Source organism: Bos indicus, chromosome 13, assembly GCF_029378745.1.
Source record: "Bos indicus isolate NIAB-ARS_2022 breed Sahiwal x Tharparkar chromosome 13, NIAB-ARS_B.indTharparkar_mat_pri_1.0, whole genome shotgun sequence".
NCBI classification, from domain to species: domain Eukaryota; kingdom Metazoa; phylum Chordata; class Mammalia; order Artiodactyla; family Bovidae; genus Bos; species Bos indicus.
The window spans coordinates 41,517,701-41,543,127 of NC_091772.1; the positions used below are offsets into that span (position 1 = coordinate 41,517,701).

At 46.8% G+C, this 25,427-nt stretch overlaps 1 protein-coding gene across 11 annotated transcripts in view; it reads right to left on the reverse strand.

The window, feature by feature from the left end:
* Positions 1-387: 387 nt before the first annotated feature.
* Positions 388-25,427, reverse strand: part of FOXA2 (forkhead box A2) — a 68,406-nt gene continuing 43,366 nt past the window's right edge. For 2 of the 11 annotated variants that reach the window (XR_011570071.1, XR_011570065.1), the window contains 2 exons: positions 17,086-17,159; positions 9,478-14,598 (listed from right to left, as the gene is read on the reverse strand). The gene's annotated coding sequence lies outside the window, so the exon portion shown is untranslated. Of the gene's footprint in view, positions 2,905-2,924; positions 7,586-9,477; positions 17,160-25,427 lie in introns of those variants that run through there. The other 9 variants (XR_011570070.1, XR_011570062.1, XR_011570069.1 and 6 more) reach the window with 7 other exon arrangements.

Consider the following 25,427-nt stretch of genomic DNA (forward strand, 5'->3'; position numbering starts at 1 on the left):
ACCTGACGAGGCTCAGCTTGTCTTGGTTCTGTGCCTTTGTCCAGGGCATCTTCCAGATGCTCAGCCCTGCTGACCAAGAACCAGATTGGATATCCAGAGCGGAGGTGACACAGAGAAACAGCTTCCCCTAGATCTCTTCTGGAACTCCTCCATCACAATCACTCTTCAGTGATAGGTTGTGCTTGTCTTTTCAGATTGACTGGTTAAAGCATCTCTGATTATCCAAGCTCCCTTCCAAATCTTCACTTCTCCAGCTGCTCCCAGAAGCATGAGAAGTCCAATCTTCTCCTTTAACATCCACTGTAGCCTTGCTTCCTGTCCACACAACATCCCCAAGGCTTCCCAGAACCACAAGACAGGACGAGTAAAGAAAATCATGAGATACCCTGAGTGAAAAAGAAAATTTATTCCACTGCAGCATTTTTATAACAGAAAGCTCTGTCATGAGTGATTCATCACTGCATTTTACAAAATACAGGAATCCCCTCACAAGACCAGCAGACACATTTTTCAGCACCTTACTTTCTGAAACCTTTGGGGTGATCCATCAGAACAAAATAGAACTGAGGGCTAAAGCCTAAATCAGGAACATTCCCAGAAGAGAGTAATGATTCCTGACACCTGAGGGGCTCCATAAATATCCAACGATGTGGCAAAATTCTAAAATGAGAATTACCTAAATTCACTCCTAACATAAAGGGCTGGGAAAAGAGAAGGCCGATGGGAAATGAAGAAAGAGAAATTACAAAATCAAATGAGCCAGAGGACACCTCCCTATAAGACAAGGAGGCGGGTTGTGAGACGAGACAGTGGACCCTCTTGAAGTGTTCCAGAAGTAATGCCCATGGTCTGGTGGCCAGTGCCCAGCCTGTAGTGGCTATAAAGAGAGTGTGTCAGGTGACAGATGGACTCCAGCACTCCTGGGTGACCTTACCTGGGGCACGGGGTGGGGCCTGAGCTGAGGGGCCTTGAGGAGAAAGATCAGCAAACAGGAAGGAATTAAAATGTCTCCTACCAGCCCTGGAGATAAGCCTTTTATAGGGGCAGGCTGAGCAAGATTTTTTTTAAAAAAAAGTTTGTCCCAGAAGAACAAAGAAGTCATTCTATTCCTTTGTTACATGGTGGATGGGGGTGGGGCTGAGTGAGGAAATCTACTCAGAGCTTTCAGGAAACTAAGGCAGCCTTTGAAATTTCCATTTTGAATTTAACCATTGACATTTTTATCTGCTAGGTATGATGCAGGGGACACAAAGAAACCCAAAAAGTGGCTGATGGGACTGGGCTGCAAGCCACCCCACATGACACGTGTGAGTGATGCTGAGGCCAGGTGGGGCTCAAACAGGGCTCTGAACCAGGGAAGGGGGCCCTGGCCTGGGGGTGACACCAGAGGAGGCACAGAAATGAAGAGGGATATCTTGAGGCAACAAGAGTTTGCCTTCCCCTTCGCATTCAGAAGAGTGAAAGGAGATGAGATGAATTTAGAAGACAGGGGTCACTTGGTGAGAGGCTCACAGGTCCAATGAGGATGGCAGGCTTGGTCCTGGGAAAGCGAGGCTCTGGACACCGGCCATGGGCATCTTTTATGTGATTAGGCCTGCTTTGGGAGGCCAAATTTGTTCAAATGTAATACCATCACTACTTCATCCTTGAGTTTTTAAAGCATTAAATTGAGATACCTGAAAATCTTGAGGCTCCAAGTGTCATTCCTCTTTGGAACTAGCTAGTTGGTAGAGGTCCAGTCCTCACAAATTGATGGAGCTTCTCTCCCTGTGGGGGTCTGGCAGAGCAGAGGGGCTAGGTGCCCCGGCTACAGAGAGAGGTTGCAGAGGTGAGGCAACACAGGAACGTTGGCCTGAGTCAGGGTCCTGAGGGGCCAGGGATGGTCCAGAACTCAGCTTGGATGAAGAGGGAAGAAATCTGAGTAATCGACAGTATAAAAGCCCACTGCCAGGTCTCCGGAAGCCCAGCTCCCTTGGCCGCTCAGGACAAATGCAAATCATCTTTGCCAAGACAGGAGGGCCTACAGGACAAAATGGCCCTTTTTGCTAACCTCTCACAGAATCACAAATGATAGGAAACAAATGTTTGATATCACCTCCCCACACCCCACATAGCCTGTCGTTTTTAATTAAATAGGGAATTCTAGAAACATCCTGGTGCCTGGGGAGCCTCTTCTGATTGGCTGGTCTGATGGCTAGGAGTCCAGTGTCCTTTTCTTGCCTTGTTCATATCGGTGTGTTCAGGGTCTATACATGTCTTCTGTGTGCATGTCTACGTGTGTGTGCTCACCCAGTAGAGCAGGGGTCACTTGCATGCTACATTCTAGGCAGAACTAAACCACATCCTTTAAACAGGCCGAAAAGTTTCTCATAATTTCCAGTGAGGAGGTTGAACTTGCTCACTGCCCAGGCAACACTTAGTGTTGAATACCCTGGCGATTCTTCTGGGGCTTCTGGTGAGGACACTGACTCCCACTTGCTGGCCAAGATTCCGGATCTGTGGGCTCTGAGCCTGCAGGATGCCTGACCCCACAGTGGCTCATGGGTACTGTAGAGGCCTGGCCACTTATCTACAAGCCATTTGAAAGACTGGTATCTCAGTTAGCCACCAGTCAGAATCCAGACCTTGTCTCATTTCTGTTCTGAACACAGTAGAGCTGCAGCTTGGGAATTCTTAAAGCAGGGATTTGCAGATCACAGGTAGGGCTCAAAGTAACCCCTGGAAAATCTCTGAAATGACCCCAGAAGATAATGCTACATCAAGTCTGGCTATGTATACCCTCTCCTGTCCCTCTGTCAGTGCCAGAAAATAGTCAGCTCTTCACAAAGCAGCTGGGAAAGGATGGGCTAAAGTCCAGGATCCATTTGTCCAAAGCTCCTTGATGGTTGGTGAAGCAGCTCCTGCCTGGAGAAACAGGTGGGGATCAGAACCAAGGGAGCAGTAGGCCTGCAGGCCAGCAGCCAAGGCCGGGGGAGATCTCAGCCTAGAGGCGCTGGACTCAGGGAGGCTGAGGACACACAGGGTGGTGCGTCACCTGTTGCTGCCCTACCAGCTGCCCAAGCAGAGCACAGTCACCCCTGCGTCACACTCCCCACCTCTCAAAACCAAACTCCGGCCAGGCCATTGGGCTGGATCTCCAGAGTCTGGGTCGCCCGGTGTCCACATGGGTATCTTTGGCCCCACAGAGGTAACAAGCAGGCTAAGTCACTGCAGTCGTGTCCAACCCTTTACAACCCCATAGACTGTAGCCCACCAGGCTCCTCTCTCCATGGGGATTCTCCAGGCAAGAATACTGGAGTCAGTTGCCATTTCCTTCTCCAGGGAATCTTCCCGACCAAGGGATTGAATCCAGGTCTCTTGCATCTCCTGCATTGGCAGGCAGATTCTTTACTTCTTGCACCACCTGGGAAACCCAATAAGACTTTTGTTTGAACTGACTGCTTCTCACCCCTAAGAAGCTCAGAAATGAGCTGGGTTTTCAAATTCACTTCTGAAATAAAAGTACACGGGGTACTTTTCTGTAGCAGGCTAACCAAAAATACATAATATCGTAACACAAAATAAAATAATTTTTTCAAGTGGTAAAGGCTAACTGAGATACCAACCTTTCAAATGGCTTGTAGATAAGTGGCCAGGCAGTACCCATACAGTACCCATGAGCCATTGTGGGGTCAGGCACCCTGCAGGCTCAGAGCACATAGTTGAGGAATCTTGGCCAACAAGTGGGAGTCGGTGTCCTCACCTGCTTGTCACCTACCTAAGGTCACCCAAACACATTTTGACCTGGATAAAAAAAGTAAAAGAAAAGAAAGGAAAGGAAGACAAGAAAGGAGGAAGGAAGGAAAGCAGAAGAAAGAAAAAAAAAAAGAAATGAAGGAAGTTTGGAGGGAAGGAGTAAGGAAGGAGAGAGAGTCGGAGGGAGGGCGGAAAGGAAGGAAGGAGAAAAAGGATTTTCTCTTTGAACAGGAGGGGAGGTTGCCTGGGACTGACAGAGGGAAATAAGAGGAGGAATTAAAATGGCGCAGTGACTAACAAAGCTGCAGGTGTAAATGGCTGTCTGAGATCCTTGTACATGTCTAGTACCTACAGTCTACTGGCAGCTGCCTGCTTCCCACAGCTTGTGAGAGGCAGCAGAGGGTTGGGACCACAGCCCAGACAAAGTCAGTACACCTGGCCTGTGGGCTGCTCTGTGACTGAGGGTCCTTCGGCCTCCCAGCCCTTTACGTGATGGAAGCGGAAAACACCTAAGGATGAAAAGGTGCCTTTAGGTCAGTAATTCAATGCTCCTGAATTTTGTCCAACCATCAGGCAAGAGAAGCAGGACAGAACCTGCTGTCTGTGTTGCAGGTCAAAGATATGGAACATTACTAAAGTTGCACAGGGTGTTGACAATCAAACGAGACAAGCCCCCAGCTCTCCCCTGTCCTGTTCTCTCCATCATCATGACCAGAAGAAGAAGCTGTAAGTGACAAAGAGCTTGTGGCTGATCAACTTAATGTATGTGGAGGCTGGAGAGCTTGGGAAACTTATGTCAAACAGGCAAAGACTCAAGCCATCATCAGAATAACTCCATATCTGAGAGGCAGGGTTTTCTCCACTCTCTTTGGCCTTTCTGTGACCACCCACGTGGGCTCTGGGTATCACTGGAAACCTGTCTCCTCAGTTTTTGCTCTGCTCCTGTTTACCTGTTTTATCAAGAAGGGGGCAGTGTGTCTGTTTGTGCTTTGCTGGGCATTAATAAAGATAAGAGAGGCCGTAGCTACCAAACAGAGTTTTCAAAAACCCTCCCTGGTTTCCCTGGCTGCCAGGCTGCGTGCACAGACATACAGAGCCACTGATGCAGGAACTATTATCACCATCCGATTATTGTCATTGTAATGCCTATTCAACAGCCCCTTTGTAAGTTCCTAGAGGGCAGGGACCGTGTCTTGGGCTGCTTTTCATGAATTCATGCCTTCCTGCTCCCATTCACTGATTCTACAAACGTTTATTGAGTGCAGACCTCACCATGCCTGCCACAGTGCTGGGGACACAGAGAATATATCATATGCTGGGTGTCCTCAGTGGCACAGCCCTGCCCTGGAAGCCAGCCCTCCTTCTGTCCACCCTTCCAGGAAAGAAGCCCCCCATTGGGCATGGGTTGGGCTGTCTACAGCTGCCTTCAGGCCACAAGACCTCTCGATATCTTTATTCCATCTGAACTTCTACAGTGTGACCGTATTTCTTTAACAATAAAAACAAAAAAATCTAATGAAGTCTAGTTTTTAAACCTATCATTTTAAAACTAAACTTCTACTTCTCTCATCCTTGACTGCCCACTTGAATCTCCTTGGGGATGTTCAAAGACGGATGCTGGGTCCCACGTACAGCATGTGCGATCTCATTGGCCAGTGCCCCAGGGATCTTCAGAACTCCTAGATGATTTGAACACGTGGCCAAGTTGAAAAATACCCTTCAAAGAAGGGACAGAGGAAAGAAAGCCTCAGGCTCGCAGGTGGGGGCTGCTTTCTCTCAGATTTGTTTTTTGTGCCACTGCCTGTGTGGCAGTGAGGTGAGGTGAGGAGAAGATTTTGACTCTCCCCGTCCTGAGCCACTTGCTCCCCGTACCCGAGACGTCCGTGCCTTCCTAGCTGCCCTTGCCTCAGGATACCCTCCTCTGCCTGGGACATGCTACTGTCACCTCTGGGTCAGGTAAGGCTCTGGACTCTGGCCCAACAGGGAGTCGTCCATCTCTTTCAATTCTGGCTTCCATACCCTGGACTCCAGGATCTCACCCTCCTGTTTTCTATGACTCACACTGTCGGATACAAGCTGCTCTCTTTCCTGGTGGCAATGATGTCCTTTAGGAAGGGGTACCTCTTAGAGGCATCAATCCTTACACCAATATGGGGGCTTTGGGAGATGCTAGGAGAGAAGGGCCCCAGAGCCTTCCTGACACATGGTGGAGGAGCTCACCCACACCTGTGTCCTTGAAGTTCATCCCCAAGGAAGTGCAGACCAAGAAGACTCCTGGAATTGCGAATGGGCAGTCCCACTTCCTGCCCACTCAGAGGGTGAGCTTTGTTTAGAAAAAGGAAACTGAGTTTTGGCAAGGATGTGGAGGAACGGGAACTCTGGAACCTGTGTGGCTGGTGGGAAAGTAAAATTGTGTAGTTTCTGTGGGGGTGAGTTCCTCAAAAAATTTCTGTAGAATTGTCCTGTAACTCTGAAATTTCACTGCAAGGTATGTGCCCAAGGAACTGAAAGCAGGGACTTAGACACATGTACACACGTGTCATAGCAACATCATTCACCATGAGCAAAAGGTGGGAATAGCCTGGATGTCAGATAAATGGATGCATTTATGATTAAGTTATATATATATATATATATACACACACACACACGTATGTGCATGTATAAATGATTATCTAATGAGTAAATATATATTTATTCAATGAACAATACACATATTAGGAGACAACATGTTAATACAATAGGCATTAAATATTAGATGATGTTACAAAACACATAATGTAATCAAAATTGAAACTGAAGGATGAAATTAAGAATGCAAAGAAGAGGACTTCTCGTAGTTCTGAGAATCCGCCTGCAATGCAGGAGACCCCAGTTCAATTCCTGGATCAGAAAGATTTCCTGGAGAAGGGATAGGCTACCCACTCCAATATTCTTGGGCTTCCCTCGTGACTAGCTGGTAAAGAATCTGCCTGCAATGTGGGAGACCTGGATTCAGTCTCTGGATTGGGAAGATCCCCTGGAGAAGGGAAAGGCTACCCACTCCAGTACTCTGGCCTGGAGAATACCATGGACTGTATAGTCCGTGGGGTTGCAAAGAGTTGAACACGACTGAGTGAATTCCACTTCACTGGTAGTCCAGTGGTTAAGAATCCACCTTCCATGGCAAGGGGCGTGGGTTTGATCCCTGGTCAGGAAACTAAAATCCTGCATGCCACAAGGCACAGTCTTAAAAAAAAAAAAAAAAAACACGAAGGAATTCTTACTCAAGCTCCCAGTGGTGACCACCCACCTCTGAAAACTGCCCCCTATTGTTTCCCTTTGCCTTTAAATTCTGAGAGGTCAAGTCTGAAGAGGTTCCTCACCCTCTATCCTGCTCTTCTTCTTGGATCCCATGAAAATTTAGATTTAAGGATAAAGTTCTTTGTGCAGCCATTTTTAAGGTGTCTGTTTTGTTGCTCTGGAAAGACACTGTGGGTATCTAAATTCCTTCCAGTGGGTCTGTCTGCCCTGAAGACAGGATTTGTTTGGGGTGACCCCATGAGGATGACATGAGGCTGGACGGTCACCCAGAGGCTCTGGTGCCTGGGCACCAGTGTGGACACATATATGTGAGAGTCTCCAAACACAGAGTGTTTTCCACTTTATACTTGATGCTCTTGGGAGCCCTTGCACGCATCTAACTTCCTGTTTGCCTCTAATCAAATCCAGTCCCTTGGATAGATAAGAGTCTAAGTGAGACCCAAAGATAACACAGCTGGGTGGTGACGGGGTCAAAGCCTCAGGTCTCTGAGGTTGCCAACATGAAGACATGCCCGAGACAACCATCATTCCAGCAACATCATGATGCCTATAAGACAAAGATGAGGACATGTTACTTCTGAGCAAGGAAGGCAGAGCAGGAGAAATCAATGTGAATTTTGAATTCACATTGAAATTTTGAAAAAGCACACTTTTTTTTTAACAAAACGAAATCCGTGAATTGATTTTGTTATTGTCTCATATCTCTACCCTAACGTGGGCAGTTGTGCAAGGAAATCGATCTATTGAGTCATGTGACAATGCCTAGATGTGACTGTTACAGACCTCAGAAAACATGAAGTTCAAGTGGTTGAACCCAAGTCTTCAATAACATAACCTGCAAACTCCTGAAACTGTGATATTTAATCAGAAGATCTTTTCCATACATATAAAAAAATATATCTGAGGGGAGGGAGCTTCTAATTTCAAGGACAAGAATGAAAAGAAAATCAGCAGTTAGTGACATTGGAGTGAATATTGGAATTCCCCTAAAAGAAGAAAAATTGGGGGAAAAAAATCAAATAAATGAGTAAAGTAATTATACACATGGAGCCATGCAAAATGATCGATGGACAAATACAAAACCCATATGCCCCTTTCAAATGTCCTCGGGCAGCAACCACAGTACATCACGGAGCGAGGTGTGAAATTCACATGAGACAGGAAAGAGCCGAGGGTCCCCGTCCAGTGAGCAGCCAGTGGACATGTTGGACGGGGCCAGGGTTCCAACAAAGGCTGCTGCTCTGTGGAACAGGTACAAGACAGATGGCTCGTTAAACATTGCCAGCATACTTGAGTGGTGCCATTCCGCGGTCAGAGCCTGGATAATGGTCACAAGGACATTGTGTAGCAGCAAGTTGGCTAATTTCAACCGGGCTAAAGCTCTTGCTTATCTTTGTTGGTTTTGCAAAGATTAAGGCCCTTTCTCTGCTTTGAATGCACCACAGCTGCCCAGCAAAGCATTCCTGAAGTTTTGTCTGAATTCCCGCTGTTAAGAGGGGGCCCTGCAGAACTTGGCACATGCAAAGACTTGTTTGGTTCGTCCTTGGAGTTGCTTCTCCCCAGAAGATCTGGGCCACTCTTTCCCCTGACTTCTGAGTGAACGATCTGGAGTCATGGGGGTCTTTGCAGGAAAATCTCCCCCGTGGGGCTTCAAAATGCATCTGCTGTGGATTTTTATTTCAGATTAAGACTGATCCATTCACTACTTTTGTGGAAAAGGGTAAACACTGTCGTAAATTCCATCCGGTGAATCATGGGGGGTGGTGGTTCAAATTCAACGTGTTTGCTTTCAAAAGGGGGCCCTTGGCTTCTTATCTTTATGTACAAAAGAAAATCGGACTCAGCCTGGTCCTGCAGCCAATGGACGCACACCTGGCCTGCTCAGCTGCTGTGAGGCCTCCAACCTGAAGCTCCTCTCCCCTGTTTGCAGACAAAGGCAGGGGGCGAGAGGCTGATGCAGAGGGGGCTGGGCCAGGGTCTGTGCCCACAGGCCCAGAACAGAGCCAGTTGTGGGCATTATCTGGGTACGTTATGAAAAGTGATGCCTTGACTGATTAGGTGTTTCTGGCAGCTCAGATGGCGTCTTCTCTTGTAGATGGTGTGTGGCTATCCTACCTTGCTAAGTGCTATATTTACCTGAGGCAGCTTCCTCTGCCCAAACTGATCATTTCCAGCTATATACAATTGAGAATTTGTGCCCAGTAGATAAGCTTTAAAATTAATCTTTTTGACTACATCTATAGAAGCAAAGAAGGAACCAAGAAAGTTGATTTTACCTTCTTCTCTCTCTCTCCCTCTCTCTCTCTCTGTCTTCATACACACACACACACACACACACACACACACACGTACCCTAGATCCCAGTGTCTCTCTGTAGTGTCAGGTTTTGTCAGGATTAAGCAGTAGCTTCTGGTGAGCAACCAAGTTCTGAGGATGCACTTGAGGAAATGAAAGATATTTCATTCTAAAGAACTTTCCATTTAGAAACTTCAAATGGGAGAAACCAGTGAGAAGTGGGGTGTTACATTTTGTGTTATTGTATGTTTGGAATTCAAGAAAAGAGAAAAGCATCAGCTTGGGAGGTCACCCCAAATTTTTTATAACACTTAAAATAACCTTCTATATCTCTTTAAATGCAAAAAATTAGAATTTTCTTGGGCTCAAAAATCACTGCAGATGGTGACTGCAGCCATGAAATTAAAGGACACTTGCTCCTTGGAAGGAAAGCTATGACACACCTAACCAGTGTATTAAAAAGCAGAGACATCATTTTGCTGACAAAGGTCTGTATAGTCAAAACTATTGTTTTTTCAATAGTCATGTATAGATGTGAGAGTTGGACCATAAAGAAGGCTGAGCACCAAAGAATTGATGCTTTCCTACTGTGGTGCCAGAGGAGACTCTCGAGAGTCCCTTGAACAGAAAGGAGATTAATCCACTCAATCCTAAAGGAAATCAGTCCTGAATATTCATTGGTAGGACTGATGCTGAAGCTGAAGCTCTAATAATTTGGCCACCTGATGTGAAGAGCCAACCCACTGGAAAAGACCCTGATGCTGGGAAACATTGAACGCAGGAAGGGAAAGGAGTGACAAAGGATAAGATGGTTGGGATGGCATCATTGACTCAATGGAAGTGAATTTGAGCAAGCTTGGGGAGATGGTGAAGGACAGGGGAGCCTAGTGTGCTGCAGTTCATGGGGTCGCAGAGTCGAACACGACTTAGTAACCAAACAACAACAACATGGCATGGCATGTCCACCCAGGGCTCTTCTCTTGATTTATTCTGTTATTTTCCCACCATCTCCCATCCGTGTTCTGGCTCCACAGCACACACTGGTGTTCCCCCTGCACCGTGGGGTGTGGGCAGGTCCTCCAGATAGGAGGGGCTACCTGTGCTATAGTTATCTACTTAGAAAACGGTCCCTTCTTTGATTCTAGGTCAGCCTTCTTTGATTCCTCTAGTCAAGAATCACTAATTTCCCTTATGACATGGTCCATTTACCCTGGTTCAAATATGTATTTATATATAGAATGTCATTCCCACCTTTGTTCACTCACTTTTCAAAGAATCAGATTGCAGTGGAGGTCTGGGCTGTTTCATTGATTTCTCTTCTTATCTTTTTTATATTCTTCTTTATTCCTACTCTGGTTTTATTCTAATTCTCTTTTTTCCCCTAGTATGTTTCATTTTGCCTTTGGGTCTTTGGTTTTCAATGTGTCTTGCTTATGATAATGTACTCAAAATGACACAAAACACAAAATGCCACTTAGGTATTGGCCATAGAGTTTGACATTTTCATCCTTGTTCATTTATAAAAATTTTGCAATATCTTTTAATTTTGTCCCTTGAATACTATTGCCTATGTGTTATATAATTTGTGAGCCCAAGAGATATTTGACACTTTCTTCTTCTTATTTTGTTATGATCAGAGAGCGTAATCTGTGTATACTGATAATTTGGCAATTGTTCTTTTGTTCTGGGAGAACTTATAAATGAATATTCTGTTTGCAGGTATATGTTTATGTATACCTATTAGATCAGCACTGTCTAATAGAAATGATGCAAGTCATATATGTGTGTGTGTGTGTGTCTGTGTGTGTGTATATAATTTTGTATATTTTTTAGCAGCCATAGTAGCAAAGTAAAAATACACCTGAGTGTCAGTGACTCAATCATGTCCAGCTCTTTGTGACCTGCATAGACTATAGTCCCCAGGCTCCTCGGTCCACAGGATTTCCCAGACACAGTTACTGAAATGGAATGACATTTCCTTCTCCAGTGGATCTTCCTGACCCAGGGATCAAACCCAAGTCTCGTGTATTATAGGCAGATTCTTTACTGCTGAGCCACCAGGCAAGCCAGAGAATACAAATACCAAATTCCAATGAGAAGTCCAACAGAAGACAGTGGTTTGGAGACTCCAACATATTTGGCTAATATTAGCATACGACTTTTCAAAGTGGGATCTATTCCAGATACCCCATGCCCTGAAGACACCTCCACTTGTAAGTGTTATGGGAGTGTGCCCAGCTGGCCTGTCCCCAGCAGCAGTGACCTGGGTGAGGTTGGATTGATCTTGGGCACCAGCTCTCCTTCCTCAATAAAAATCTATTAGACCAGAAGCCAAGGGATTTGTTTCCTACATCCTCGGACAGGGATGTTTTTCTAGGATTTTGCTTCTTAAAGGCGAGTTCACTTTCTTGGACAAGTGGGTGTCCCAGTGATAGAGCCCAGCTTTCCATGAGTGGACAACAAACTGCATCCTGGGCCTGTGTTACCAGCATTTCTGAATTTGAGTTGGAATTTTAGTGTTAGAAGCAAAGCTACAGAATTGATTATAGAGAGAAAGAGTAAAGGAACTTGGGAAATTCCCATGTCCTTCCTGCTGAGGATCAGCAGGACAGGAGGTTGGGAAGAGGACTGAGTGGAGGTGAGCTCTCCTGCAGGCATCTCCATCCAGCCCCACCTGTCAGCTGCTGCCCCGGAACTGGAAGCTTTCAAAGTATCTTAAGCAACCACATTAAATCCCCAGTCTGTCTTCTGTATCCATATGATCCCTTTTATCTGAGAAGGTGAAAGTGAAGTCAATCAGTCGTGTCCAACTCTTTGTGACCCTGTGGACTGTAGCCCACCAGGCTCCTCCATCCATGGGATTCTCCAGGCAAGAATACTGGAGTGGGTTGCCATTTCCTTCTCCAGGGGAATCTTCCCGACCCAGGGATCGAACCCAGGTCTCCTGCATTGCAGGCAGACGCTTTAACCTCCGAGCCACCAGGGAAGCCTGCTGAGAACTATCTTCTAAAGATTACGAACAGAGCCTCAGTACTATCTTAGATTCTGGGGTGACTGAGGCCATGAAATTAAAAGATGTTTGCTCCTTGGAAGAAAAGCTATAACAAACCTAGGCAGTGTATTAAAAAGCAGAGACATCACTTTGCCAACAAAAGTCCCTCTAGTCAAAGCTAAGGTTTTTCCAGTAGTCATATATGGATGTGAGAGTTGGACTATAAAGAAAGCTGAGTGCCAAAGGGTTGATGCTTTTGAACTGTGGTGCTGGAGGAGACTCTTGAGGTCCCTTGGACAGCAATGAGATATAACCAGTCAATCCTAGAGGAAATCAGTCCTGAATATTCACTGAAAGGACTGGTGCTGAAGCTGAAACTCCAAAACTTTGGCCACCTCATGCAAAGAGCCAATTCATTGGAAAAGACCCTGATGCTGGGAAAGATTGAAGGCAGGAGGAGAAGGGGACAACAGAGGATGAGATGGTTAGATGGCATCACTGACTCAGTGGACATTGAGCAAACTCCAGGAGATAGTAAAGGACAGGGAAGCCTGGCATGCTGCAGTCCATGGGGGTCACAAAGAATCTGATAAGACTTAGCAACTGAGCAAGAAAAACAACAATGTTCAAACTCCATCCTTGTCCAGTTAACAATGGGCTTTTGGATGGTTCATTTGGCCTTTCAAAGTTTCAACTTCTTCCTCTGTGTAGCAGTGATAAGACCCACCTCACAAATTTTTCAGAACTGGAAGATACAGGGACTGAAAAACTGCCATGGACAGCTCTTGATAGCATTAAAGATTTGCTCTAGAATGGCTGCCACCATTATTGCTGCTCTGGATCACTCTTAACCTTCCTGTGAGTCCAGTTGTTAAGTAAAAACTATGGCCCAAAGGCCTGCAGTGTGAAAGGCAGACATCTACCACTGGGGTCCCAGGGCAGGGGCTCAGAGTGACTCATGCCAGAGGCTCCACTGGCTTCTTTCAAGAAAAGCGCTGGACCATCAAGAGACTTCTAGATCCAGGTAACGCTCTCCCAACCCTGTGACCCTAGATGGGTGTGCAGGAAAAAAAGGAATTAGACGGGTCCATCCAGCCCCTCCAGCTCAGTACTCTTGTGGTCCTAAACCTAAGATTCTGGCCTTGATTGACTAAGAGAAGAGTAATGGAAGGTTCATGCACCATTATCTTCCTAAAGAATGCTAAGCATGCCACCCCAGAAGAAATCCAGTTTTCTCAAACCCTGAGCAGCCCACTCCAAGACTTCTACCTCCAACATTGCCCTTTTGGCTCGCCTGCTTAGGAGGCTCTGAAGAGGTCAGAGGAAACAGGATGCAGCCTCCCCATCTCAAGAGGACATCTTTTGGGGAATTTCCCTGGTGGTCCAGTGGTTAACAATCTGCCTGGCAATACAGGGGATGCAGGTTCAATCCCTGGTTGGGGAAACGAAGAATCCTGCTTGCTGGGGAGCAGCTAAGTCCAAGAGCTACAACTACTGAAGCCCGGACACTCTGGAGCCCATGAGCCACAACTCTGGAGCCCGTACACCACAAAGAAGATGTCACATGATGTAACAAAGATCCTGCGTGCCACACCTAAGACCCAACACAGCCAAATGAATAAATATTTTTTTTAAAAAAGAGAAGACATCTTTCAACTGAACTAGGGTCAGCTTCATTTTCAACTTGGGGTAACATTCCAGACTGATATAAAGAAAATGGATTAGGCTGGCAATTCCTTGATTCCATTCACAGACCCTGAGAGCCTGTGGTGGTAAGTGCTGTGCTGGCCCCTGGCTGAAGCTGAACGCTGTCTAGAAAAACAAAGCAGGTTTTAAAGAATAATAAACGTCATTTAGGATGTGACTAACAGATGCCCACTCCCTATGTGTGTCTTTATGTCTATAATCTTTCTGCCTGTAACTTTCAGGCAGCTTTCCTCTGACCCACCTTCCACCTGGGCCCAAGAAGGCATATGCTGGGAGAACGACGGTGATTCCGGCCAGCACGGTGAGTCAGGGACATATGGTGTCCCGAGCTCCCTGTTTACTCTTGTTCCTGGGGGATTAGTCAGCCAGAGGTGCAGAATCAGCCTGAATGCCATCTGCTGTTCTTCAGTGCAGGCTGAAGGGGACAGGTCAGCCCTACATACCTTGATAGCTAGGGGAGGGCCTGGACCATCCAGAATGCAAAAGCTGCAGCCTGATGAAAGCAAGGCTTCTGTTCTTCCTACTGGCAGGCTGTCCTTTCTCACCAAACAAGGGAAGAGCTGCATCTGGGGAAGGAAGATGGACCTTGAGCTACTGTGGTTCTGGTTTGTCCCAGGCTCCTTGGTGGACTCTTCACAGCCCCAAGACACCAGCAGCTGCCCTCACTCCACTTGGACTGGTCTGCAGCCTTGGGAGTTGGTCTAAGAGCTCAAGGTATTCTGCACAGAAAGCTGCTGATTTGTCAGTGGAAAGATTCTAGTCTTTGGCCCCTGCTTCCGCCTGCTTTTAAGGTCAGGTCTTGAGGTCTTGGGTAACTTTTTCAACCTCCCTAAGTCTCCCTTTCTTTGTCTATTGAATGGCGATCTTCACAAGGCTGTTGCCTAGGATGAACTGATCTGAGATAATCTATGTAAAGCACCTGGATTTAGGAGGAGTGCAATAAAAGTGAGTGCCCTTCCCCCTCCCCTGGATTATGTGCCTTTTACCCGCGCTTCATGGAGATTCCTTAGTGAACAGAAAGCTGTTACATCATTTGCTTGTAATCCTCATGATAAAATAAAATTCCCATCAAAATAATGTTAATGGCCCATTGGCATGTCTGGGTCACAGAAATAATGATGTGGTGAAAATAAAATTGAGGCTATTGGCTCAAGGAAAGAGGTTAGCAAGTCACAGTGTGCAGAGAGAGAGATAAAGAGAAACTGGCCTTGGGGGAGCCTGAATCATTCTCCATCAAGAGCAAAATTTCACATACAACACAGGACTCCTGTGAGCTCTCAAGACACATGCTTTGGACAAAATACTCCCTAGTCTCCAGCGTTCTAAGTTCACTTCTTAGAGTTTTCTATTTCATCAACACTGACTCCAGTTCCCAGCCCACCAGCCCCAGGAGGAGGCTGATGTGGCTATGGGTTTCATAACCTCCTTGTGGGAGATTTTCTATCATTTGGGTGACAAGGTATAACGTTGCAAGTCACAAAACTCCAAATGATGAAGGCATCTTCATCAGATTTCTGGGCTTCCCGGTGGCTCAGTGGTAAAGAGTCTGCCTGCAATGCAAGAGATGCAGGAGATGAAGTTTGAGTTCCTGGGTCAGGAAGATCCCCTTTAGGAGGAAACGACAACCCATTCCAGTATTCTTGCCTGTAGAATCTCATGGACGGAGGAGCCTGGTGGGCTACAGGGTTGCAAGAGTTGGATAGAACTGAGTACACACCACCAGATTTCTACTAGTGCCATGAGTTTTGTTATAAGAATTGTCCCATTTGCAGCCACCAGCTCCCAGGTGCAATTTTCAGCACAGAAATCCCCTGGAGCCAGTTATAGGGAAACTGTGACAACATCCGGCCAACTTCAGAGAAATTGATTTGGGCTGGGAGGGTGGACTTTGTTCACCCATGGTGTTCCAATGAATATTTTCAGGCTTAAGGAACAGACCGTCCAAAAATAAAATTCATTGATTTTTCCAAAGGGCAAGGACAAGCAGATGGCCCTAGTAAAGGAGGTCTCTGCCATGGCTTTCCTGAACTCACTGTATTCATGTTGAACAGATGCTCTTCTGGAGGATGAAGAGAAATCAAGACAATCAAACGAGACAAAATTACAGTTGGCTACCATGAAATATGCAGTGGGCATTTTTCTGTAGGAAAACTGAAGAATCCCCACACTCCATGCCCTAAGCACATTCATCTCCAGCTCCAGGGACTGTTGGACCTCCGGTTCTGACTTCTGGTCCCCATACCAGCAAAAGATGTCTGGGACCAGGACAGCTCTGTTCATGCAAAATAAGACGGTCAGCAGAGTCCAGACAGCACAGGCAGGAGGGGAGCCAACTGCACAAGCTTCTCCTTGTTGATACAAAATGGTCCCCATGGCCCGGGTGAAAAATAAGGGCCTTCAGGATCCATGAGAATGTGCTCTGGCTCCAGCGAGCTCACTTCTGAGATAATCTGGTCTCTTCCAAGATGGTCATGCTCTCAATTCTTCCCAGGCTCTCATAAATGGAATAACAACACCTGTGTTGAAATGGGTTCTCAGTGTACATTAAATATGTTTTTAGAGCAAATGTGGAGACAGTTGACTTGCGCTAATGGAGGAATTTAAAAAAGGAAGCTGGAGAAAGGTAGGCTGAAGAGCCAATGAGGATCCCTCCTGCCCCAGACCCCATGGGCGCTTTGGCTGGTGGTGAGGCCCAGGTCCCACCTTGGTGTCTTCTTTGAGCACTGAAGGCTGCTTTCCAGGTGGGACGTGGACACCAGAGTATGGGCCATTCTGGAGAAGCCACTGTTTCTGGTGATAATCCACATTTGAGCCGTGAACAGGGCCTGCCTTTGCTAGTGTCAGACGGGAGACGTGGAGAGGGTGGTGTTAGTGGTTACTTTTCAGAATCATCCAGAATCTTTCTGAATTCTTCTCCAATGGAGACAACCTAGCTCATGTACACAATTGCTTTTGGGGTCTAACTGTTGTCTAAATTAGCCTTGCTTCCACAGACAAAGATAAATGGTATCTTGAGAAAAGTGTAGGGATTCGATGGATTTGAAATCACTTACCAGCTGGTCTTTACTCCTCACATTGACATTTATGGTGGCTAGACTCCAGTGACACATGCCCCTGCCTTCCATTCCTGAAAAGATCCAAAGTCACAGACAAGCAAAATCTGGGAGCTGAAAGCATTATAGAAAACCTGCCATTGGTTACTACATTGATAAATTAAGGGGAGACATTTTGTAGGAGCATGGCTCAGCTGAGAGCTCAGCACTGGTATTGCAATGGCACCTGTCTTGCTGTGTGGCCCTAGGCAGTCTCCTTAAGCTCTCTGATCATGCATTTCCTCATTTGTAAATGGAGAGAAGACACCTGATAACACCTGCCTCAACTATACCTTATGGATGTCCAGGATCCAGTAAGAAAATTGGCCTGAAGGCCTTTTGAAAAATCGGAAAGGCTATAAAATCTTATAACAGTACACTATCATGGTTATTATGTCCAAGGAACACCAGCTGGAAGACGACAGATCGTCCTCTATCTACTGGTTATTGCTGCTCAGCATCTTCAAAGATGTATGTTTGTGTTCAAAGGTCACCCTGACTCAGTCTGTGGGTGTCAATTATAAAATTCTTCCAACTTTTTTGTGCATTTGAAAAATGTTCTAATAAAAATGTTGGGATATGAAAAGGATCACCTTATCTGAACACAGTAGTCTTGCACAGGTCTAGAGGCAATGAGTTTGGAGTCTCCATTTTGAACAAAAAGAAAAAAAAATGGCAGCATTATCAAAATGGGAAATAAAACAAGTCATAAATTCTGGCACAATGAAATGTGTCATAGTCTATGATATTCACCAGTCTTATGTATAGTAGAACATCATTCTCTGAAAAAGAAAAATGTTGAGTCTGCCATGGCACATGACTTTGAGCAAATGCCCTTTACCTGTTAAAACAATGTGTAAAAAGATGGTACAGTAACTCTGTACCTGTAATGATGTTCAGTAAAAGAAGCAGCCAAGAGGCAGATTTTTATATACTTATGGCAATTGTGTTCAATAAAAAAGAAAACAGAATGACTAGAGGTAGAGGTACCCAAAAGATCACAGTGGTTTAGAGTGAGAGGGTTAGGATCACAGGAGGAGTTCTTCTTTTGTGTAAAATTTTCCTTTGATGTAGTTTTACTCCATTTATTATAGAAAAGAAGAAATATGATTTTCATTTAGTGTAATTCTTTGATATTGAAAAAATACATAAATGGCAATTTGTGTACACAGGTCCTCTGCCTGGCACAGCTGGCAAGAGCAACTTTGCTTTGAAAGAGGACCTCATGGGCTGCCAGGAGCATTGTTCATCTGTGGCTGCCCCGTGACTTTGGACACAATAGTTGCCAGGTTAAGGAGCGCCCGCTGGGAGCCCGACCTGGTTCAAGCCCATTGTTACTTTAAATGCTCCTTGGAGGAGCCCACATCGCCAAGCTTTGAAGTTGTGTTCCCAGAGCCTGCTTATATCAGAAAGGCACAGACTTGGTGTCGGAGGTGGGGAGATGTTCAAGATGATCCCAAAGATCCTGATGGTCCCCACATGTGGCCAGGGAGCACTGAAGACCCCCTGCAAAAGGCCAGGATGTTACCAGTTAGAAAGCTGGACACAGTTGGGGCATGTCTTTTAAAAATCTAGCCAGTGATCTGCCCAGCCTTTAGGGAAACAGCTCTCAGGCAACACTAAGCTGCCTCTCACAAAGGAACCCAAATTGTTCCTTGTTCTCAGGCAGCAAGAGGCAAGGTCACTTCTCAGAAGATCACATGGAAAGATCTTGGTTTCCCCACCAGGGCCAGCCAAGGCCAAGAGGCTGCAGGGCACCAGGTCAAGACTGTGGAGTCCTACCTCTGCCCTGCTCCCAGTCTCCAGTGACCTCTATCTCCGGAGTCTCTGCTCCAGCCCCCACTGCCCTGGGGAGAGGTCCTCAGGGCCTTCTTTTGCTTTGGAAAACCTAAGATTCTTCCCAAGGCACTAAGCTCAACAAGTTAGCCGCAGTATTTTCTGAAGACCATCTATGTGTAAAGAGCTAAAATGATAAATATAAATGCACCGTGACCTTCACAGAGGCATCCACTGTGCAGTATTAACCGCTAATAGTTCTTCCCTGATGGTCCAGTAAAGATGCAGGGGACACAGGTTTGACCCCTGGTCCTGGAAGATCCCACGTATCTCCAGGTGACTAAGCCCGTGCACCACAGCTACTGAAGCCTGAGCACCCTGGAGCCTGTGCTACACAACTAGAGAAGCCACTGAAGCAAGAAGCCCAAGAACCATAACTAGAGAGTAGCCCCTGATCGCTGCAACTACAGAAAGCCTGCATGCAGCAATGAAAATCCCGCCCTGCCCAAAGTAAATAAATAAATAAAATTTAAAAACAGGTATCAAGGAAGATAAGGTTCTATAAGTAATAGAAAAATGCTACAAGTCGAATGCATTCAATTGCTTTAGTCGTGTCCAGCTCTTTGCAACCCCCATGGACTATAGCCCACCAGCCTCCTCTGTCCATGGGATTCTCCAGGCAGGAATACTGGAGTGGGTTGCCATGCCCGTCTCCAGGGGCTCTTCCTGACACAGCTATTGAATCCATGTCTCCTGCGGAAAAAATCACTGATATCTTCCAACCTCACCACTTGCAAAGCTGTTTTCTATGGACTTTCCCTGAATAAGCTCATTTAAGCCCCACCACAGCTCTTTGACATGGATATTATTTTTATATGCATTTTACAGAGAAGGAAACTGAGGCGCGGAGAAACAAAGGCACTCTGGCTCCAGCGCCTGGGGTCCTGATCACCTGCTGTAGCGTGCCCCCGCCATCTCCCACGCAGTGACAGCTGTTGTGAGCTCTTAGCTGGGCACTGGGGTAGGGAGGCAAGAGCACTTGTCCAGGTGTTATGGAAGTTTTCTACTACAATTTGGGCTTTTTGACACTGTCAGAGAATAAAATTCTTCATTCATTTATTTCAAACTCTCAGAGTGACACTAAATAAAAATATTTGGTGTCCATGATAAAAACAATATAAACAAACTACAAAGAACTTTTCTTAACTGAAGACAGGACCAGAACATGTTCCTATAACCTCAGTGCTTGCCCTACCCCAATCGCAGTAACGGTCGGGTGCTTTTTCTTCACCGTTTCCCCACATGTTTTCCCCACCATAAGGCTGGATGCTTTGTCAATGCTTGATCCCTGGCACACAAAACTTAGAGAATGGGTTAAGGATGTGAGGACAAGCATATAGAAGAATCCAAGCAGAAGGAAGGGAGTTTTATTTTTATTATTAAAGACTTTTTGATATGGACCATTTTTAAAGTCTTTATTGAATTTGTTCCAATATCACTTTTATGTTTCAATATTCTGGCCCCAGCGCATGTGAGACCTTAGTACCCTGGCCCAAGTTCGAACCCATGCCCCCTACATTGGAAGGCAAAGTCTTAACCAATGGATCGCCAGAGAAGTCCCTGAAGGAAGGGAGATTTTGAGCAAGGTCCCTGGAGCCCCGGGAGATGGGCCGCTGAGAGGAGGTAGGGGAGGAAGTGGGAGTGGAAGCGCATCTCGCAGTCATGCTGCAGGACTAGAACACAGCTGTGGAGGCAGGGGGGCCCAGTGGGGTTGCAGTAGAGCCTGCGGGGTCTGACTTTCTCTTATGAAGGGTCCCCATGGAGGAAGCATAGGAGAGGAAGGGCCAGAGGTGGTGACGAGAAGGCAGCGCTCCCAGGAAGCAGACAGAAGAGTGGCGGGGGGGGGTGATCTCCTGAGGACAAGGCCTAGGTGATGGTCTGGTTGTGAGGGAGGAGTTCACGTGCCTCCCAGGTTCCTTGTATGATGTCACCCAGCGTACAAAAGGCACATGAAAGAAGGGCATGGAAGGGATCCTCTCTGTGACTCTTCTGGACTTTACTGGACTCACATGCATAGTGAACTACCAAGAGAGGCCAAGGTGCTGCCCAAATATTCTGGCCATTGGACACTTTCCACAGAGCACTTTGAAGGGTCAGTGCTTGCAAAGCCCACTTTGGGGAAGCCCACATTAGGTACCACAGCATCTGCACTGGATACAACAGCGTCCTTGTAACCAAGCTGGGGGTACCAGGTAAGACCATGTGTGCAGAATCCCTGGCACAGCTGGGAGTCAGTGAGCATTGGTTCTTTCCTCACATCAGATGATAAAAATGGAAGTCATTCTAAAAACCAAAGTAGCTCAAATGCATACAGAAGATCTCAGGAGGCAACCTGGGACCCTACATCCTGCAACCTCTTCTGAGAAATAGCTGGGATGTGGGCTCAAGTACCAGATTTACAATGTCCTGGCTGTGTGATCTGGCAGGGGTTACTTAACCTTTCTGAGAAACGATACAGGGCACAGAGTCAGGTAATCTAGTGTGTAATACCAGTTATACCAGTAATGGGCTACCCCAAACTCAGTGGCTTAGTCAACTCATTCCTTATCAACTTATTTATTGTCTCTCACTTATTATCTCCTACCTATTGGTAGGAAACCAGGCAGGTTTAGCTGGAACCTTGGCTTCAGTCACAGCATTGGCCAGGATGGGGTCTCATGTGAAAGCTTGACTGGAAGAAGATGGCTTCTCAGCTCAGTGTGGTTGTTTGTAGAATCGGGTTTCCTGAGGCTCAGTTCTTTACTGGCTATTGACTCACCCTCGTTCCTTCCCCTGGGGACCTCACCAACACAACTGGTGGCTTGCTCCATCAGAGCAGCGAAACACAGAGATTGCCAGGGAGATGAAGGTCACAGTCTTTTGTAATCTAATCATGGAAGAGATGCCCCCTCACTGTGTTCATATATTTATCTATTTGTCAGAAGCAAGTTACTCAAGGGGCGGAGATGACATGAAGCCATGGATCCAAGAGGTGGGAGCGCTGAGGATGGTCTTGGAGACTGCATGCCACACAGATGCATTGTCGTATGGGACCCACTTGTTTATACTTGTGTTGTTCCTGTACTGCTGCTGCTACAGTTAAGTCACATCAGTCGTGTCTGACTCTGTGCGACCCCATAGACGGCAGCCCACCAGACTCCCCCGTCCCTGGGATTCTCCAGGCAAGAACACTGGAGTGGGTTGCCATTTCCTTCTCCAATGCATAAAAGTGAAAAGTGAAAGTGAAGTCACTCAGTTGTGTCCGACTCTTAGTGACCCCATGGACTGCATCCCACCAGGGTCCTCTGTCCATGGGATTTTCGAGGCAAGAGTACTGGAGTGGGGTTCTCAGTCTGTTTAAAACTTCCTGTGAAAATTGATCAGTCAGTCATTTTAGCTGATCATCACCTTAGAGACAGCCAAAATATCTCAAAGAATGCAGGTGGGAGAAGGAAAAAAGAAACTCAAAATCAGAACAGTGGCTATGGTACTTAGCACCTTGAAATGATCTTAGACCAGGAAGGATCCAGAAAGCCACTGTCCATATTTTTCACTCTCAGATACCAACAGTCTTAGAATTATGCCATTAGCTATCTCTTTTTCAGAAAGCAAAAATAATGATAATTCATTGTTTTTAGGACTTTATATATAGGAACTTATTTAATCCTTAGAACAGGATTAGGTTCTATTATCCCCATTTACAGATGAGAAAATGAGTAATAGAAAAATCACAGGACAGAGCTGATTCCCTTGTCCCTAGTGAGTGGCAAGCAGGATCCTGACCCTTTTTGTGACTCCACTCTTTCATCTCAACCACTTCTTGGTGTAACCTGTTAAGGGTGGGGATGCATGATCTCTGGTCACTGTTAATAAGGAGAAACCAGAGACCAGGCTCCAGAAAAACTCTAGAGATGTGAGGCAGGGAGAATGGGGTTGGGGGTGGGGACACCAGGAAGATTCACTCCCATGTCAATTTGCCAAGGTCCTTACCCCCATTCTGCATCTCTCTGGATGCCTGTTGGTCAAGGCTAGCTGAGTTCCTGATGAAAGTTCTAAAGGACCGGGGTCCTAGCTACCCTCCTGGGAGCTTAGATGAATTTCTTGGACTTTCTAAACTCTGAGGTAAAGAAGATACTTTAAAAAAACAACAACAACAAAAAAAAAGCTCTAAAAATTGCCTTTCCTATGATCAAGAGCCCACAAACAAGCAGGCCTGGGTGAACTTCAGAGGCAAATTTGGGCCCCAACCTATAAAGACCACAATGGCCCTCTTCACAGATGGATGGTCTATGTAAGTGCAAAACAAAGCTTGGAAGTCTGACAGCACGTGTGCATGTTCTGAGCTTGGGCAAGCCAGGGTCATGGTATGCCACCTTCAGGGGATGTTCTGGGGAAAAAATTGTTACCATGGGGTGTCAGAGTGGTCTCCTTGCCTTCTTCTTCCTTGCAGAGCAAAGCAGCAGTTTACCTCCAAGGAGAAAAGAAAAAAACTCCAACTTTCTCACAATTGGGTCCTGGTGGTGACAGGGATAACCATGGACATTCTAAAGATGCCACAGAGTTAACAGTTGAGTTTAGAAAGAGACAGAACTCACCATATCATGTGACCACGGGAACAGATTGGAAGTGGGGCTGAGAAAGCAGGATTGTCTACCTCCCTTCCTCACCTCCTAAATAACTGAGAAGCCAGTTGAGAAGTCCAGGATTTTTGCCATTGTTCTGCTCACCTCTGGGACTAATTAGCACCCCTCCTCCCCCAGAACTAAATTAGTGCCACCAGAAATAAAGACGATGCGGGTAGAGGGTGGAGAACAAAGCACTTCCCAGGGACTGGAGGTTATGCTCTGGGCCTGAGGCTGGGAAAGCGAACCAAGGGGCCATGTGACCTGCAGAACTGGGGTCCAGCTCTGGGAATCCTGCCCTGGGGAGCCTCGATGGGAGGCTCCTCACAGCATCCTCTGAGAAGAGCACTATGAGCCCACACCCGCATGCACACAAGCACCCTGCCTTCACACCGCGCTGTGGGGGTGGACCGTGTTCCCCTCGAGGACTCCACACACCCAGAGCCAGGTAGGGGAGCCCTCATCCAGAAAAGAGGAACATGATCTGACAGATCAAATCTTTCGTTGCCTCCACAAGTCCCCCAGCTCTAAAAAGCCTGCCTTAATTCTAAATCAACGTCTTATTATATCTGGGCTTGATACCTTTGAGGAGAAAAGAACGCTTTTGAGAAGTCTGGGGACCTGAGAAGCTCTCTCCTCTTTTCCTAACCATGGGAGTCTGGGCTTCCCTCCAAGTTCCCCATTTCCTAGCTATGTGGCCTAATCCAGGTGCTCGCCCTCTCTGGGCTTCAGTAGCATCCCATGAAGGTCAGAAGCATCACAAACAAGGTAGCTTAGCATTGAGTGCTGAGTCGTATAAAGTCCATGATGACGTGCCTCTTGGTTGGCCCCTCACTTCTGAAGCATCTCTACAAAGATTCTGAAAGGCACTCATGTCTCAACTCACACAGTCAGACATGGACAGGCTCAGGCCTCCCAAGGCTGCCCTTTTCGCATCCTTCTTAGCATCCCCTGATGACCGACACTCAGGCTCACTCCAGACTCATGGGAGAACTGCCCACATGGTCCAGCCTCTTGGAGTGCAAGCTACTGGCCAACTCAGCCCATGGAGCAGGGCCTTAGGATTTGACTGGCAACACGAGAGAAGACAGGGTGGATGAGTTTAGAGGGAGAGGAAGTGAGTTCACATTGCACCCTAGGTGGCCGTGGGCTGGGGAGGGCAGGGGTCCTGTGCACAGGTTACATTTACACCTGGAGTTTCAAGGAAGGGTTGTCCTTGGAGATGCTGACTGGGCAGATGTCTGCAAGTAGCTTGAGGAACCTTCAGTGGGGACGTTAGGAGTCACCAGACAGCTCATGTATATAGGCCTTTCCTGCTGCCTGACGTTGGTCACGTTGCTCAACCACTTGAGCCCCACTCAGTTTGCTCATCTGTTGAGGGAGAGTCAGGGCCCTTGTGACCTTATTCAGGAATGAAATGAGTACAAACAGGCCTAAAGGCTCATAGTAGGCAGGACAAGCACTCCAGAACCTTCTCTGCCACTAGGAAAGGAGAAGGGGGGAGTGGTGCTGAGGGGAGGGGCCAGGAACAGCCCCTGGTGAGGGAAGGGCTGAGGAAGGGTCTTCAGAAAGGAGGGAATCTCTGAAACACAGTGGGGAGCCAAGTGAGGGGCCTCTGAAGCATGACCCTGGACTATTTCACAAGATCCAGGGAGGAATCAAGGAGGGATCCACAGGTGAGACAACCCAGAGGCCACTGGCATCACTGGTAGGTGGGTGGCTGCAGTGGGGAGAGAGAGACCAGAGGGGCAGAGGGAGATGACGGCTCAGCTGGAAAAAAGAGGAAGCAGGCCGTCCTGAGAACAGTTAAAGCAGCTGTGCCAGTGAAACCCGTCAGTTCGTGTGATACAATGCATCCAGGGGAGT